The following is a 19,005-nucleotide window of genomic DNA, read 5'->3' as shown; positions in this document are numbered from 1 at the left end:
CACATCATTGTCTATATTACAAATGGTTGGATAGAAATCTGTATGTCATTGTGGATCTACATAGTGTAGATGACTTATTGCTTGCAGGTCAAGACAGACAAATACTTCATATAAAAGCATTGCTAAGAAAGAAGTACAAACTGAAAGATTTTAGGCTGACACTTCAACTGCAGTGTCTGAGAATCCGTCAAGACCTGCATACTGGAATTGTTACAATTGACCTGACCAGCAAAGATATATTGATGTAATGACTGCTAATTTTGGGATGGGGGATGCCAAGTCAACCATTGATAAACACACACAAATTAGTTAAGCTACAGTATGTGTCCAGTTACTGAGGCTAAAATAGATTCAATCAAAGGAATTCTTCATCAAATGCGACAGAAAGTTTTATGTATGCAAGCAAGCAAGCATAGGCACATGACTTGACAGCAGGTGCCGGTGAAAGGAGGGCAATCAAGTGAACCAGCTCCTTAAAATGTAATATTTTCAAAGACTACAAATTCAGTGTTGGAATATGTTTGTGATTAAACCATGAATCTGATGAGGATTACAGGCATTCGTCAATGGATCAGTAGCGCACGCAGGGGGGGTTTCTGAGTACCCAGAAACCCCCCCAGGAGTAAGGGCCGTATTCTGAAAGCTGAGGGTCCCCTCTTTCCATGGGAACTAGAATTTTAAAAATCGGCCCTTGGGAACCGGAGATATCTGACTTCAAAACAGTGGTCCCCATCCAAGCCTGTTAATTGCTCTTCCCAGTCAGATATTTCAGGTTCTGTCTGACTTAGAGTTTTTCTAACTTTTTCTAAGTTTTTCTGACTTAGAGTTTTTGATTGACACTAGAAGCTTGTCTCTACTGTTCCCAGAACCAGAGATATCAGCCTTCCAGCAGCTGGTTACTGCTCCAGCTCCACACACCTGGTATGTAGTTTTATATACTCATTGGCAGATTGCTCTGCCTCCTGAATTCTGATCCCCTAGTCCCCAATAGCATTTGGTAGGTGGGATTCTCTAGTTTTTAATTCCATTAAAATCTAAGAAATCTATTTCTGGGAACTGGAGATATCTGCAGTCAAGCAAGCTGTCCTCCCACCAGAAAATTATGAATAATAAGCCCACTCCACTATACACCCCTCCTCTGCATATTAAACCTCCTCTACCACCCTGGAAGTTATGTATCAGGGCCGCTAAATTCAGCCCAATGCCCCCTTCTACCACCCCATCTCCCACCATCTGTGCAGTAAAGGGGTAATTAGTGGAAATTACTGATCCAGGCCCTACATGCTGAGCGGTTCATATAATACCCCCTACCACCCGTGGGACATCAAAGCTTCCCCCACCCCTACCGCTGGAGGATCGGTAGGGGCCCCAATACATTGCTATGCCCAGGGGTCTACACTGCTGTTATGTATGTATATGTGTGTGTGTCTGTATTATTTTAATATTATTATTATTTATATACATTTGGTCTAGCTATAATACTTTAACTGACCCGGCATATACTGGGTCACCTAAGTTTCCATCTCCGTGCTTTGCTCTGCCCCTCTGGAAACCCCCTTCTAAAAATTATGCGTTTGCCACTGAATGGATACCTGTACACAATGAGTCAACCTTCAGCAAGGTGAGCAGGAAACAACTTACTGGTAGGTTTGTCATAATACTAATAAAACCTCTTTTTTACACAGGTTCTGTGGTTCATTAAACCATGTGAAAATACAAATGAAAGTAGGCAGAACGTCTATTAAATCATTGTGTCCTGTACACATGTTTGGACAGTTTGGGGCATTTTATAAAGAAGTTGTGATGATGCAGCTGCATGCCAATAGCATTTTTGATTGCTCTTCATCACTTTCCAGCATGTCAATTGGTTAGCAAAGTCAATCACAAATGGGACAATACGACTAAAATCTTCCACACCAAGAACCGGAACAAAACAAAAAGTCAGATATTCTCTTTAGTAAATTTGGTACTTATATGTTAGTGGTGCGCCCACTATAGTTAGTACGCTCATACCCCCACTATCCATGTCGGCAATTTGTGATCTGGAGATTCCAAACTGCCGCCAATGTCCAGGCAATTTGTTAAGAGGTCACATACAGTATGTGTTCCAATCGTATTGCAATTAGACAATATTTTATACATGAGCTTGTTGATGGTAATCTATTTAGCATAAAACATGTTGCAAGTGAGGAGAATCGTATTGACATGCTGCCTAAATTATTTACATCCCCTTTTTAATATTTTCTTACAGGAAATCTAGAATACATTTCAATGTTATACAGTATATATCATTGTATATGATGTTATGTTTAAATACCCTGTTCACTACTGCACATGCACAGCTTTCCACGCATCTGCCTGCATTCTGTGCTCACTGTACCTCTAAAGTTATGGGAAATTTAATTTGTGGAGTAAGACTATAAATATTTAATGAAGGTGAGGGGATCTTTAGGGGCATTTCGTGATTTGCATGCTCTGTAGAAGGACTTTGATTTATAGGATAAAGCTGAAAGACAGACACATATCTAGCTATCTTTCAGCCTATACTTGTAAAGGAGCCACTTATAGATTCAGTGCTGTGCTATACCAGAGAAGGACATTTATATACTTACTCCAATTAATCTGCTAGAAACCTGCACACACATAAATTGAGACATATAATAAATCTCCCTCATTCTAGTGATTCATTTATACCCTTAAAGATAAGGAAAGCAAGTTGTATATTAAAAACTAGGTGATTCATCGCGCCCTACGGGCGCTCTTCACACCGTCGTAGAGGGCTACGCCCCATTAAAATGAAAACCGTGTATCGCAAGGAGAGGCTCCTTTAGGAGCCCGGTCCCTGCATCCATCAGGTTTTTCATTGGTGCTAAAAGTCTTGCTTTAACAAAGCAATTGTGGGCGTTAATGGGGGCGGTGGCGGTGTGGTGTTGTGGGGTGGGGGTATGTAGTGTTATGGATGTTATTGCTGTGCTGTAAGTGTAGGTTGGTGTAAAGCGCATGGGGTGGTATAAGTGTGTGTGTGTGTGTGTATTGTGTGAGCATGAAGGGGTGTTACAATGGAGTGTGAAAGGTACCTTTTATCCGTTGGTGGTATAGTGCTGGGCTGGTGTGGCAGACATGCAGCTTAGAGAGGAGGTTGGCCACAGTAGTTGTGAGGCAGTAGGGGGTGTCAGGCAGCTGTCTCAGGCAGCCGGTAGTGGCATGCATCGGCCACAGTTGTTTGGCAGCAGGAGGGGGTGCCAGGCAGCGGGTGCAGGCATCCGGTGGTGGCAGGCATCAGCCACAGTAGTAGTGCAGCCAGAAGGTGTGGCAGGCGGCGTCTGCAGGCTAGGGGGGGTGTCAGGCAGCGGGCGCAGGCAAGCGGTGCTGGCAGGAGGGAGTGTGAGGCAGCGGGCGCAGTGAAAAGTCGGCTTGCAGGGCTGAGCGTCGGGTTGGCAGCAGGAGGCAGCGGGCGCACGGCACAGTCTGTGCGGAGCGTATTCCCGCGAGAGTTGCTGTGATGACGCGCCCTGCCCTGAGCGCAGGAGCCGGGGCAGAGGGACCGGTACCGTGTTTGCATTATTGGTGCGTTAATGTGTGCGTTATTGCGGGGGGGGGGGGGTTTAGGTTGGCTGGCGTGCAGGGTTGGTGATGTCATGCCCCCACAGTGCCAGAGACACATATGCCCCCACAGTGGCAGAGACACATATGCCCCCACAGTGCCAGAGACACATATGCCCCCACAGTGCCAGAGACACATATGCCCCCACAGTGCCAGAGACACATATGCCCCCACAGTGCCAGATATGCCCCCACAGTGCCAGATATGCCCCCACAGTGCCAGATATGCCCCCACAGTGCCAGATACACATATGCCCCCAAAGTTCCAGATATTCTCCCACAGTGCCAGAGACACATATGCCCCCACAGTGCCATATATGCCCCCACAGTGCCAGATACACATATGCCCCCACAATGCCAGATATTCCCCCACAGTGCAAAATACACACATGCCCCCACAGTGCCAGAAACACATATACCCCAGTGCCAGAATTTGCAACTCACCATTGTTGCTTTCTCAACTCCATCTGCTGCTGCTGGGGGAGGGGGGGCGGGGGAGAGCGCAGTACATGCCCCTCCTGCCCACACCCTGCAGCCCCAGTCCGGTGCAGGCAGCGCACCTCCTCCAGCTCTCCTGCGCTGGCCGCTGCTTCCAGAATCCAGAACACGGCCGCGGCTACAGGAAAATGGCCGCCGGCCTCCTGCACTGAGGACATCAGTCCTCAGTGCAGGGGTCCGGCGGCCATTTTCCTGTGTCAGGTGGGGGCGGCAGGCAGCAGCTTGCTGGGTTTGCTTCAGCGTGGGCTGGTGAGGCTGCCAGCTGATCCGTGCGGGTGTGGGGACATCCCTTGCACGGGGCATAGAGCCTGGGCTGGCCGGAGATCGAGGCTGTGGGGGGCGGGCGTGGTGTGTAGGCGGGGGGCGGGCTTAGGTGTGCGGGCATTGCAATTGGTGGGCGAGGAGGAGGCGGATCGCGTCTGGACCCTTGATTTGTGCAGGCATCATCTGCCTGCCGGTGTTTGGCTCAGGCTGCCGTAGAGCCTGGCCTGTGTAGAGAGAGCTTGTGGATGGTGTGGGGGGTGCGGTGTGTAGCCGTGGGGCGGGGTTTGGAGGTGTATGGGTGGTAGTGGTGAGTAGGACAGAGCTGGCGTGTAGAATCTTAGAGCCCTTGGTTTGCAGTGTGGATAACGGTGGACGGGCCTGTCAATCACCCGTGGAACCCCGCCCACCGTTCCCTACACTGCTTTGAGTGACGGATCTGGCTAAATATATAAGAGATGTTGGGGAATGGCAGTGGCGGATTCAGGGGGGGGCACCTGGGCACGTGCCCCCCCTGTCATTTATTTTGTAGCTGAGGACCAGGGCTTTCCAACGAGCCCAGCCCCATGTCTCTAGCCCCCCGTGAACCGGAGATATCGCCTGGCAAATCTGTAACGTTTTTTCCCCATAGGATAATATGGGACCCGTCAATTCCGACCCCCACCCGGTTCCGACGGGTGCCAGTCCCCCCCACGGCATCACAGAAGCTTGTGATTGATCTCATTTAATTCCAAATCGCTGGGCCTTCAATATGATACCAGGCTGGTCCATATTGGTCATTCGGTTCCAGAGTTATTGCGTGTAAACCGATTGTTTTATTTTTAAAATGTAATTTCATGGCTATTCATGTTCTTTGAGGGCAGATTACTCTGGAACCAAACGTTCCAGTTTCACTGGACCAAAATCATTCAAAGCCCACTCAAAAGTTCTTCAATATGATACTTGTCTCATGTAAATGGGTCTGTTGGTTCCGAAGATATAGCTAGTTAAATGAGATAACTGGTTAAAGGGGAGGGGTGGTTTTCTCTCCCCCTCACACCAGAAAATGCAGGGACTAGGCTGGTGTAAAAGGGGCCAACCTGGGAATGCATTTTCTGGTGTGAAAGGGGTATTATTTCAATTAGCCGGGACCTGCAGTGCTCTGAATACAGCCAGGCTCTGCCACTGTCAGTGGCTATCACTTCTGCATGGTGGCTGTCCCCCATTTACCGCGAGCATGTATCCCCCTTGGCAATGAGCATGTAATCCCACATGGCAACGAGTATGGAACCTCTGGCAATGAGCATGGAACCCTTGGCAATGAGCATGTAGATAAGCAGCACTTATGTAGCATAATTTTCAATAGGCATTATGGTGTTTGGCATAACACATAATGGACATAATGGCGTGTAACTTAACGTGTAATGGACATTATGGTGTAAATGTTTAATGCGCGCCTTTGGTGGACAATGTCCCTGTTTATGAAGCGTATTGTGAATTTTGGCTTAATCTGTGTGGCATTATGTGAATTCTGCCTCAATCCGTGTGGCATTATGTGAAATTTGGCTCAATCCAGGTGGCATTATGTGAATTTTGGCTCAATCCGTGTGGCATTATGTGAAATTTGTCTCAATCCATATGGCATTATGTGAATTTTGGCTCAATCCATATGGCATTTTATGAATTTGGCTCAATCCGTGTGGCATTATGTGAATTTTGACACAATCCATGTGGCATTATGTGAATTTTGGCTCATTCCAATTGGCATTACAGTATGTGAATTTTGGCTCATTCCATTTGGCATCATGTGTAAGGGGCAAGTATAATGGGGTCTAGTATTTTGTTGCATAATGTGTAGAAGTTGTATATGGTGTTGTACACTACACTCAAGGACATGCCCCCTGTTGAGTGGCCACACCCCCTTTCCGGAGCGCGCCTTCGGCGCGCGCACAACTACATCCTTCACTTTTGTTGCCATGGTGGGCCTGCGTACTTTAAATGCCAGGGCCTATTTTTAATCCCATTCCCACCCTCTCTCTGCCGCTCTCTTAGCATGTACACTGGCACCACTAACACCGCCCTTCCCCACCTAAACCCTCTTTTATCATGGTGCCCCCCCCCTGTCATTTTATCCTGGATCCGCCCCTGGGAAATGGTATTAAGCATTGTCTGTGATATGAAGGTCGAAAGTGGACGCAATAAGATGGTCTGTCATATGAGATTGTCATGAGAGTCTTAAAGGCGTGTTGATGATAGTGATTGCGTAACCAGGACAGCAAAGTTAAAGTTATAATGTATTTATTATGCATGTCAGATTATAACAACAGCAGTTGGTATTAGATTCAAAGAATAGTATTTCCAGACAGGCAATCAATAAAGCAAAGTCAATGATGTTAACTCGACACCTGGTGGTGAAGCTGATGTTACACATGAGCGTAAGTAAAGTCCCAAATAATAAACTATGAATGGGTGAAGTAGCGGAATTGATGCACTGAAGAACACTAAAAGTTCAGGACACTATGGCACCGATATTGAAAGATTGATGCAGAGAAGTCGAGGAATAGAAGAAGAAGTACTGAAGATTGCTGAAGTATTGAAGAATCAATGGTAGACGACTATCAATGTTGGAGTACTGAAGAATTGAAGAAAACTGAAGTATTTGATGAATCGATGTTAGACGACTATCGATATTGAAGTACTGAAGAATTAAAGACGACTGAAATGTTAGATGAATCGATGGTAGTTGGCTATCGCTGTTGAATTACTGAGGAATTGAAAAAGACTGAAGTATTTGATGAATCCATGGTAGAAGTCTTTTGATGTTGAAGTACTGAAGAATTGAAGAAGACTGAAGTATTCGATGAATCGATGGCAGTTGGCTAGCGATGTTGAATTACTGAAGAATTGAAAAAGACTGAAGCATTTGATGAGTTGATGGCAGGCGGCTATTGATGTTGAAGTACTGAAGAATTGAAGAAGACTGACGTATTTGATGAATCGATGGCAGATAGCTATCAATGTTTGAGTACTGAAGTATTGAAGAAGACTGGAGTCTTTACCGAATCGATTGCAGATGGCTATCGATGTTTGAGTTCTGAAAAATTGAAAAAGGCTGAAGAGTTGATGTCAGGCGGACAACTAATGATGACACTGAAAAAGGAATGCAGTTTGAAGAAATGCTGGAGCATAAAGGAAGTCAGGCGGCACTACTGAAGAATATGGGCGTGGTCTTTTTAAGATGGCTCAAGGGCCAGTCCTGGTTCCCAAAATATGGCGGAGACAGAGAAGATGGAGAAGATGTTGGGATGTTCGCCAGAGGACCTGGGTGAGTAGGATTTCCTTCCACAGGTCCCCCATGGATTTCTTCGGATCCAGGACCCCGGACTCTTTAGCCCTGGAGCCCCGGACCCGAAACCAGCCCCGGAACCAAGCCACCGGACTAGACCCAGGGACCTACCGACGGGCTCAAGATATTTAAGTATCAGTATGTGTGGGCTTTGTATGTATTAAAGTTTTATTTTAAATGGGTGTCAGTGTGTTTATTTAACTATTTCTTTTACTGTGGAACTACAAGTGCCAGCGGGCCCTTTAATGCCCCGCATGCTGGGACTTGTGGTTCTCCAAGTCCCAGCATGCGGGGGAGGCTTGCTGGGACTCATAGTTCCACGGTATAAGATAATAGTTTTTCATCTATTTTTTTACAACATTTATCAGCTCGATGCCCACCGCCCAGGGGCATCGAGGACAGCGCCAGGCTTCAGCATGGGCAGGTAAGTTCTGGAGGGGGGGACCCCTTCTTTGGGGGGTCCCCACTCCCCCAGGACCCCTGCCCATGCTGACCGGTCAGGGGGATGAATGTTTTGGCAGGGGGGACTTGTATAAAAAGTCTCCCCCCCGGCTGTGCATTGCCCTCCTGGCTGGTTGGGCCCAGTACTGGTTCTTGAAATACGGGGGACCCCTAGTCATTTTGTCCCCCCCTATTTTGGGAACCAGGACCGGCCCTTGAGCCTGGTGCTGGTTTTATAAAATCAAGGGGAACCCTATTTGTTTTGCCCCGTGATTTTATGAAACCAGGACCAGCTTTTTGAGCCCGGGGCTTGTTATGCTCAGGAGGGGGGACCTCACGCCATTTATTTTTTCTTTTTTCTTTTTACTCTATTTTTACACCAGAAACATGCCCAGATCACAATGATCTGTGCATGTCTCTGACCAATTCGCACATCAGACCCTTGTCTGAAAAAAGTGCGAATTATATCGACCAAAAAAATGCGATTTCCGTTTGCGCATGCTATTAAATAAGCGATTTGTATACTTGTCTGTGCGAAAACATCTGGATGCGAATTAAGTGCGATTTTTTAACGTACTTTTAGAAAGTGCAAATTATCGCTAAAAAAATGCGAAAAACGGGCCGTTGCGCACCCTATTAAATATGCGATTTGGCCAAAAAAATTGAAAAAATTAGAAATCGCCGTTTTTATGCGAAAATATGGCAGAAAAACTGAAATCGACTCCTATTAGTTCTGTGTCTAACATGCCATTTTAATGCAAGTTAAGTGCATGTAAATGCAAGTGAAAAAAAAAACAAAAAAAGCATTCTTCTAAATGATGCCTGTCTAACATTTCTTGTGATATATTGGGGGAAATTTACTAAAGGAAATTTGAAAAAAAAATAGGTGTATTTGTATCCAGAAATACACTTATTTTTTACATTAACTATCCCGAAAATACGGCAATTTGTATCCGTATTGATGTGCTATCAATACGAATACGAATTGCCGTATTTTCGGGATAGTAAATGTCAAAAATAAGTGTATTTCTGGATACAAATACACCTATTTTTTTACAAATTTCCTTTAGTAAATTTCCCCCATTATTACATTTATTTCAGTGCATTTTACATGTGCCAGCCCAGAGTCAAACATACAATTACATACATATATACAACAATAATGCACATGATATGTGTACAGAAGTATAATACAGATTTTTTGCTTGCAATTTAATAAACATAAAATGGCAGTGGGAACAGAGCATAAATATACTGTATAACTTATTTTTTGTGTGTCTATTGTATCAGCTGTAAAGTAGCTGCTATTATACTTCCATTTAAACTATTAATGGATCAGTTGCTTAATTAACATAATGCATTTGATCAAAATGTTTGCTAATGTAATAATTGATAACAAAGGGATTTTTTAATGTCTCTCATAAAGCTGAATATATTTGATGTGATATCACTTAATTATAGTAATGTAACATTTTAATATAGTTTTACAAATGCTGTCAAAGCCCTTCAAATGGGAGTAATTAAGGTCTTTAATATTAATCATTTTTATACCTACATTTGCTGCTTACATAAGGAAAATGTCAGAGTATAAAGGTTAGTACATACAAATATATAGTATTCCATTTATTGCAAGCAGCTGAATCACTATCATCAATGGAAAACATCCTGATCAGGAACTGATTTTACCCAGGCATAGGTCATTCTAGCCTACAGTATATTAATATTCTGCTCCCAGAAGCAGTGCAATAGGTGTTGCCTGAAGAGAAATGGTAAATGACTTATCTTGCTGAATGTAATTAGGGGTGTACACCTGTCATTTGGTTTTCCCAAAAGAAAGATGGAAATGGGTGCTTTCCTAGACCCATGCCATTTAGGATGAGTCTCCAATATCCTTTTGTTGACTTAACCCTTTTACATGAAAGCTCTCCTGCAATACTGACAGCCAGCTGTTGTAAGTGGATGATGAACGGGATGGGCAGCAGGTAAGACGACCAAATTAAAGGCAGATGTTTGTATAATTAGCCTGTAACAAATGTTATAAAATTAATAATGTAAAAATGAAATCATGTTTCACAGAAATATTAACACTGTAATGTTGTTACTATAATGTTGCTGAAAAAAGGGGCTTTTGCCCGCCTGGACTGTGTTGAACTGTAGAGTTGATTCAGATCTGATGACACAGCTGCGAATTCACAGTGGCCAGCCGCCGCCATGTTAGAGTGACATTGGAGTATATTCAATTGATGTTGAAACTGCCGTCTTGCCTAAAAGACGGCAGCTTTCGACATGAATTGATCAGAAGGGGTTTCAATCTATTCAATGCCAGCTGTTTTTTTCAGCAGGTCAAAATGTTCTGACCTGCCAAAAACCAGGTGGATTGCCGGAATAGCCACTAAGCCACCTGCTTTATACGGAAACACAGCCAAAATGATCCTATAGATTGTAAGCTTGCAGCAGGGCTCTCCTACCTCCAAGTCTGTCTGTTGTTACACAGTTTGTTTTATCACTGTCTACTATTGTAAAGAGCAACGGAATCTGCTGCGCTATATAAGAAACTGTAAATAAATAATAAATACAGCAGGTACTTCAACTATGAAAACTCACTGCAGCAGTGACTCCAGCAAAACCACTTAATAGTGCTCCAGATAAACACCTTGTTATCTCACAATACACTGTTGTTCCCAGTAAGTACAACAGAACTGAAAGAACAGCTGAGGACGTAATAGGGAGAAGTTACCAATTTAATACAATGGGCAGAAGAAGTCCAGTTTTATCATCCACTTTCATCCAATAAAACAGCCACTCAATACAGGTATCCAGTAACAAGGAAAGTTTCCATAGGGTGAACTTTTCTAAAGTATAGTTATTGAAGGTGTAAACAGACCATCATTTTCTTGTGGATGTACAGTTGCTTTATGTGTCCCATAAATAAGGAGCTTTGATTAGAGTGTTCCCCTTGCATGTCTAGGAAAGAAGCTTGGGGCGCTCATATGCCGCTCTGTAAAGGAATGTCTAGTTCCATTTGGAAAATGACACTGTTATATGTTAGATCAGGGCCTCAGTACTTTTGCTCAATGACTAGTATATAGCAATTGTAGCTGTTTAATTAAGAAAGCCTCAGCATCGGTGGACTGGAATCCCTGGGTGAAGCAACCGTCAATGGTTATCTCCTACCGTTTAACCAACTCCAATCCCGTTTCCCTCTGCCACATAGGGACTTCTATAGATTTTTGCAAATCTGCCACTGGCTATATAGTGTTACGCAACCCCCACATAAGATTTTTGCATTCCCTAATCTTTTACGGGATTTATTAAATAGAGTTGACAGTAAATGAGTTATTAGTAAGTGGTATAATTACATCATAGACCTCTATTCTCCCCAGAGGTTGAGTGTTTTGGCGAAGTGGGAATCGGATCTTTCTTGTTTGATCTTTGATGAAGACTGGTGGTGGGGGGGGGTGTTTCATTCAGGTTTTCACGTATCTAAATGTATATCTCAATGTATATCTCATATCGAGCAGTTTTACAAATTGCTCCATTGTCTTTACCTCACCCCTGCCAGGCTTCATTTCATTTGGCCATCTCATTTAAATAAATGCTGGCACAATTGTGGTGATGTCGGTACATTGTATCATATATTTTGATCGTGCCCTGTCCTTACCCCCTCTGGACAGCAGTGTTCACCCTCCTAATTGAAGTCCTGGGTTACCGAGTACTTCCCCTACCCAAACTCTCACTATTCCATATTTATTCCGGTGCTCTCCCCGGGGGACAGGCACGTAATGGGCCAAATATTGATATTGACCAAATCATTGACAGCTCAACTTTGGTGCACCTCCCAAATCCCCACTTCGGCAGCAATTGAACGTGCTGTCCAATCAGATTATGAATATGAAACCGCGGTCCTAACCTTCAAAGGGGGTCAATCCAAGCACACCCATCGCTGGTCTCCTTGGTACGTTTATAGGTCCGGTCATCCACTAAGATAAGGCCCCTGTAAGGCCATCTTACTGTATGCTCCCATTTGCTCACATGTGAATAATCTATGAGTCTCCCTGCTGTCATCATTATACATCAAAACTATTCTTATATTACCATTATATACATGTGTCTGATTTATATTCCAGTACAATGTTCTGTTGCCCCACTGTATATTACTTCTTTGTCTTCTTTGTCTCACAATAATGCTTTGTAATCTTGACATTGTATACTTTCCCCTTCTGGTCCCACCTCCCCTTTTATTATTCTGTATCCTTTTCCCTGATTTCTGTTTTGTAAAATGTTAATAAAAAATAATTTAAAAAAAATAAAGAAAAGAAAGCCTCAGCATTACTATAACATGCAATAGAAACTCCTTTTTGTACCATCAAAGCGTACATCAGCTATTGTTCTATAGTATATGGCAGCTAAAGTACACCCTTAAACATTATGAAACTAAGAAAGGGAATTTTGTGCACCAACAAGCTCATAATTAGCATTTAAACCCTGTAAACAGTAACTGTACTGAGATCATTTATACCGTAGTATAAAAATATTATTAAAGTAGTTTGTTCATTGGCTGGTAAGAGAAATTCTTCTGTATAGTGTATTTAATAATAGTGTTATTTATGTTGTTATAAGGTTGTGGATAAATGACTGAATATGCAGTTTAGTGAAATGGTTTAGGTAATTTGTTTATGCAGAATTCTGGAGCTGTAATACAGTAATCTGTGTATTGTATGAACTTACATTTTTACGGTACTTGTTTCCTAGCACGGCGCCTGTGATTTTGATTGTATCCATCGGGTCCAAAAAAATTGCGTCGATCGACGCGCTCGATGCGATTTTTACATCGGAACCAATGTAAAATGGTCCCTGAGACCCGATTTTACATTGGGCCCAATGTTAAATGCCCGCCAGACCCCAATTGTCATAGTATACCCACCCTGATGGGTCAAATGCCCCCCCCCCCCATTGTTAACGCCACCCCACGATGAACGCCAACTCGAAGCGTTGGGGCGGCAGTACGCGTCCTCCGACCTTTTCATACCCCCACTATCCACGTCGGCGTGGAGTTGATTCTATATAGTGTGGCGAGCAAAGTGAGCCACTGAGCCTGAAGCGTGGCGAGCCCCGCGAGGGGATGCGCATTACTTCACAGGTATTACGCGTCCGCTCGCCACGCTTTGGGCTCAGTGGCTCGCTGCGCTCGACACACTATATAAAATCAACTCCACGCCGACGTGAATAGTGGGGGTATGAAAAGGTCGGAGGACGCGTAATACCTGTGAAGTAATGCGCGTCCCCTCGCGTGGCTCGCCACGCTTTGGGCTCGGTGGCTCACTGTGCCGACGTGGATAGTGGGGGTATGAAAAGGTCAGAGGATGCGTACCGCTGTGCTCGCCACGCTTCGGGTTGGCATTCATCGTGGGGTGGCGTTAACAATGGGGGGGGGGCATTTCACATGTAAAATACCCATATGGGTGGGTATACAATGAAAAATCGGGTCCATGGGCCCATTTAACATTGTTCCCTATGTAAAATCGCCTCCATCGCATCGTCGCATCGCATGCCTTAACTTAAGGCATGCGATGGACGCAATGGACGCAATTTTTTAATTGTCGGGGAAAAGGCTAAAAATAGCCCTGAAATCGCATCGGTCGCGTCCATCGCATACCTTAAGTTAAGGTATGCGATCACCTGTGACGTACGCCGTGCTAGGAAACAAGTACCCATTTTTCTTTTGCAGAAATAAACACATGGTGGGGACATCTGGTGACCTATTCCAGTATAATAAAGTTGTCATCCTTCACAAAAGTTGTGTTCAGTACCTGTGGTTGAGCTACATTGAAATATATTAAATCCAACAACAGGCCCATAAAGATGTATTCTGTGTGCAATGTTACAGGTGCTGATGTGTCCACATACCTCTATTCTCTGTGCTCTACAAGTCACTTTACACATGATGGAAAGGGGACATCAGCTCTGCATATGGCCAAATACGCACATTTATTCCTTTTCACGCAAAGGGGTATGGATCCTTAGGTAGACAAGTATTAGGTCAACAGTCATTAGGATGCACTATTGGTTGACAGGCAGTAGGTCGACACATGAAAAAGGTTGACAGGTTCAAAAGGCCGACACAAGCGAAGGGTCAACAAGCAAAAGGTTAACGTGAAAAGGGTCGACATGAGTAATGTAGGTTTTTTCAGTGCTTATGTCGACGTAGGTCAACATGGACACCGAATGATTTTACCCCTCCACATCCACTGGGATGGTAAAGTATGAACAAGTCCTTTTTTTTAAAAAAAACACATGAAAAATTAATTTCGACCTATGTCTACCTATTTTATGTTGACTCTTTGTCCGTGTCAACATTTTGACCATGTCAACCTAATGCATGTCATTAGTTTTCATGTGGCGACCTAGAGCATGACGACCAATAGTGGTCAACCTAATGACTGTCGCAAAGTAGGAGTAGTTATGTTCAACATATATCCAACTCTGCATTGGCCTCTTAGCTTTTATATAACCAATGATGGTAAAGCAATACAAAGATTGTCTTTCATCGCACCATGTACATTAATTCTGAGCTAGATATAACAAATGGTACATCTACAAAAAAGAGCTCATTATGCCTGTGCTGAGGTTGCTTTAAAAGTCTAATCTTTATCTATTTATAATAGTAAAACTATATGACATCTAACAAATCAAAACTGCCCCTAAGTGTACCCTATAGCCAACACTGCTAGCTCATTTCCTCACCTTTCTTCCCCTGGTGTGACATTAGACATTGGTTTGGCAGAATGTTTCATCCTCCATTAAATACTGCTGAGTGGATTGGATACATCCCAATGTGTATACTTCTGAATCCACAAAGTACGAATAGTGTAACTGTAAGTTAGACAGCGTTTATATTATTTATCTGAACATGTACCAAGCAGTGCACATCAGTGAGTTGTGGTTGGCTTGTTCCACAAAAACTAATGTTAATAAGCTAATGCGTGACATTAAAGTACTTGGCTGGTTTGCTAAAGACACATTTTCAACTTGTAGGTCATGTAAAAGTCTCTTCATCCTCAAGGCGTTCATTGGCATTTTCATCATTACATACTGTACATCAAATTCCCGTTTGAAAAAAGTATTAGACTAGGATGGAAATTACAGACCTCTAATGCAAATTCACATAATTATATTTAAAAAGACTCAACAAAATTAACAATTAATGCATGCGTTAAGGGGTTATTCTGGTTCACTCGGTCCTGCACGCACGCACGGAGGACCAATGTTTCATTTGTGTGCATGCGCCGGGTGCATGCGGGCCACCCCCACCAGCATGCACCTAAGACTGTGGGCGGGGGGTGGTGGGCTAGGGGATTCGCCCATGGGAACGCCCAGCGTATCATGTGAGTTTCCATGAAAACGCTGGGCGTTCCCATGCAAATCACCCAGTGATACGGATGTTCATGTCCAGGGTGCATGCATATCTAAGAGTCCTGAGAGTCAGGGGTGGATTAAGCCTTCGGGGGGGGGGGGGGGGCGTTGTCACTTTAGACAGGGGGGGCCCTCCCAGTTGTCACTTGACAGGGATGCCCCCCCCACTTGTCATTACTGGCCGCAAACTGTACGGGAGAATATTACAATGTCAAAACAGAGAAAAGGCAGTATAAACGTGGTCAATGGGTAACTGCTGGGTGGGGGATTAATATATATACCACATGAAAAGCCTGTGTTTGTCCCTCTGTACATTACTCTATAGGAGACCTCACAGGCTCAGCACTTCCTCTGATTAAAAATCCTCCCTTGACGAGGCTGCTGCTGCTGTCTTCCATGGGCCTGAGAAGCATGTGATGAGCTCCATCAATCAGACCTCAGCACAAGCTTCTCAGCTTCTGACCTCTTGTGCAAATTCTCATGGGTCAACTCCCAGTAATGCACTGCACACTTGTGCAGTCAGTGTACCTTAGCTCCTGATGTTCAGCACCATTAATCATTGTCACATTGGCAGATAATTGAAGCTGCAGCACTACCCTACTCCCATGCACAAAACCTTTAGCTAAAAAAAAACATGCTGATCACAGGGGGCCCTAGATAGAGGGGGCCCAGGGGTACTGAGCCCCCTTAATACGACCCTGCCTTTCACATAATTTGATGGTCAGTGACCATCGAATGATGTGGGTGTTGCCCCATAGGCTGCAAATGGATGTTTTGCCAAAACATCTATTTGCAGCCATGTGGGCAACCCGGCGTGCAAGGGGGGGGGGGGGGGGGGCAGGTGGACCTGCAAGTGGCAAGCTTATCACCATTTCTGCAACTGCTAAAACTTTGAATATCACTGTTAATGCTTGTATTTTCACTGTCTGTTTTGAAAATGCCCAGCTGTACCTCTAATGACTTCACCTCTCCTGCTCTTCCATTGATAATAGGTGTCCCCCATTATTTTATTCTTGGTCCTCTTCTTCTCTATCTCTATATGTCCTCTCTGGGTGAGCTTATTTGCTCACTTAACTTCCACTATCACCTCTATGCTGATAATACTTAAATCTACCGCTCCTCTCCTGATCGCTCTCCTTCCATCCTCACTCATTTCTCCAACTGTCTCTCTACTATCTACTCCTGGATGACCCAGCGCTTTTTTAAACTTAAAATATCAAAGACTAAGCTGACCTCTTCCCACCCTCCAGCATAAAACCTGACTATCGCTCATCCTAACCTACTGTTTATGCCCACTTCTTTCCCTTTTGTGTCACCCCTGTCTGTCTAACCCTCCCCTTTTAGAATGTAAGCTCTCACAGGCAGGGCCCTCTCTCCTCTTGTGCCTTTCTTAGAATAAATAAACCTCTGCCACCCTGATGATTGCTTCAGTGTCCTGTCCCCTGATGCAACTATCCATATTTACCATGTACTTGTCCTAAACTGTCTTGTACTGTAATTTGATATATGTTTTTGCTCCTAATTATGCTTTGTAAAGCGCTGCGGAATCTGTGTGCGCTATATAAGAAACTGTTAATAAATAAATAAATAAGTGGTGGGCGGTGTTTAGTACACATGCAATGCTGTGAAATTTGCAGCATTGCGTGTTGATCAGGGCAGCCGAGAGGGGGGGGGACAGGTTCTAATCAACCTGGACCCGGGCCCTGGTCCGACCCCCCCCCCCCCCTCCTTCCCCCTCCATCCCTCTAGGCATCAGCAGCAGCACACATACAGCATGTGCTGTGCTGACAGCAGGCTCAGCATGTGTGTCTCACTGACAGCGTGAGAACTCTGTATGCTGTAGGTGTGTACTGCTGCTGCTGAGTTTAGAGTTTTCTTTCACCCCCTCTAAACATTTTGGGGGCATGGCCTAAGCGCAGGAGGTGTCCACACCTCCCACACTTAGGCCATGCCCCCAAAATTTTACCGGGACCCGGCATTCCTCTCGGCTGACCTGGTGTTGACCAGAATAACCCCCTATTTGTCAGAGCCAGATTAAGGTCTAAATGGGCCTGGAGCTGAAAATTATCAAGGGCCTATTATGCGCAATAATAGGGGTTGTGGCCAGCACCTAATAATGTGGGGGGGCTTGACCAGTGTTCTGGTTGGGCGGTCTGCTCATGGGTCTCTATTTATGTAAATACTTTCAACTAATTATATATGCCTGGAAAAAGCAGGAGGCTGGCATAGGAAAATTGTAGGAAGATATATTGGCGGGTGCCCTCCAAAAGGTGCACCCGCAGGATGCCGATGTCCTAAAATCCTAAGATACTTGCGGGGTGAGGCGGCACTCCAGTCATAAAAAGAATACTGAAAGCCAAAACTTGATAGACAACATTTCAGCACCTTTTATGTGGTCATCTAAGTTTACCACACCATATACCGGGATGCGGTCAACATGCCGGTGGTCGGAATCCCAGCGGTCAAAATACCGATGCCAGAATCCCGACCACTGCAATGCACTTTGTCTCTTTATGGGTGTCCCCCGCAAGGAGGAGCGATCCACAGCCCCCCTTGTCGGCATTGCGGAGGTCGGGATTCCGGCGTCGGTATTTTGACCACCGGGATTCCGACCACAAGCATATCATACCGGACCCCATATACCCCTTATACAAATCATGCAACAAAAGAGTAACCCCTTTATATTGTACTTGCCTCTTAGACATTATGCCACATGGAATGAGCAAAAATTCACACCGACTGAGCCAAAATTCACGTTATGCCACACAGATTAAGGCAAAATTTTGCCACATGGATTGAGCCAAAATACACACTATACCAAACAGATTAAGCAATAATGCACAATATGCTTCATAAACGGGCATTGCACGCCAAAGGTGCGCATTAAAAATTACACCATAATGCCCATTACATGTTAAGCCACACACCATAATGTCCATTAAGTATTATGCCAAACACCATAATGCCTATAAAAAATTATGCTACATAAGTGCTGCTTACCTATATGCTCATTGCCAGGGGTTACAAGCTCATTGCCATGTGGGATTGCATGCTCATTGCCAAGGGGGAATACATGCTTGCGGTAACTGGGGGCAGCCGCCGCCGGGCAGAAATGACAGCCATTGACAGCCGGGCAGAGAGCAGGGGGCTGCCCCGCTGTATTCAGAGCAATGCAGGTCCCGGCTATTTGAAATAATACCCCTTTCACACCAGAAAATGCAGGGATTTACCCGGCCTTGCCCCTATTACACCAGCCTAGTTCCTGCATTTTCTGGTGTGAGGAGAGAAAACTACCCCCCCCCCTTTAAACTTTAGGGGTAGTTAACCAGCATTATCTTCTGAACCAACTGACCCATTTACATGTGGGCTTCGAATGATTTTCAAATGATTTTGGTCCTGTGAAACTGAGCCATTTGGTTTCAGAGAAATCTGTCCTCAAACAACATGAACAGCCATGAAATGAC

Source organism: Crinia signifera, chromosome 4 (genome assembly GCF_055691185.1).
Source record: "Crinia signifera chromosome 4, ASM5569118v1, whole genome shotgun sequence".
NCBI lineage: Eukaryota > Metazoa > Chordata > Amphibia > Anura > Myobatrachidae > Crinia > Crinia signifera.
Note: the sequence above shows the minus strand (reverse complement) of the source record.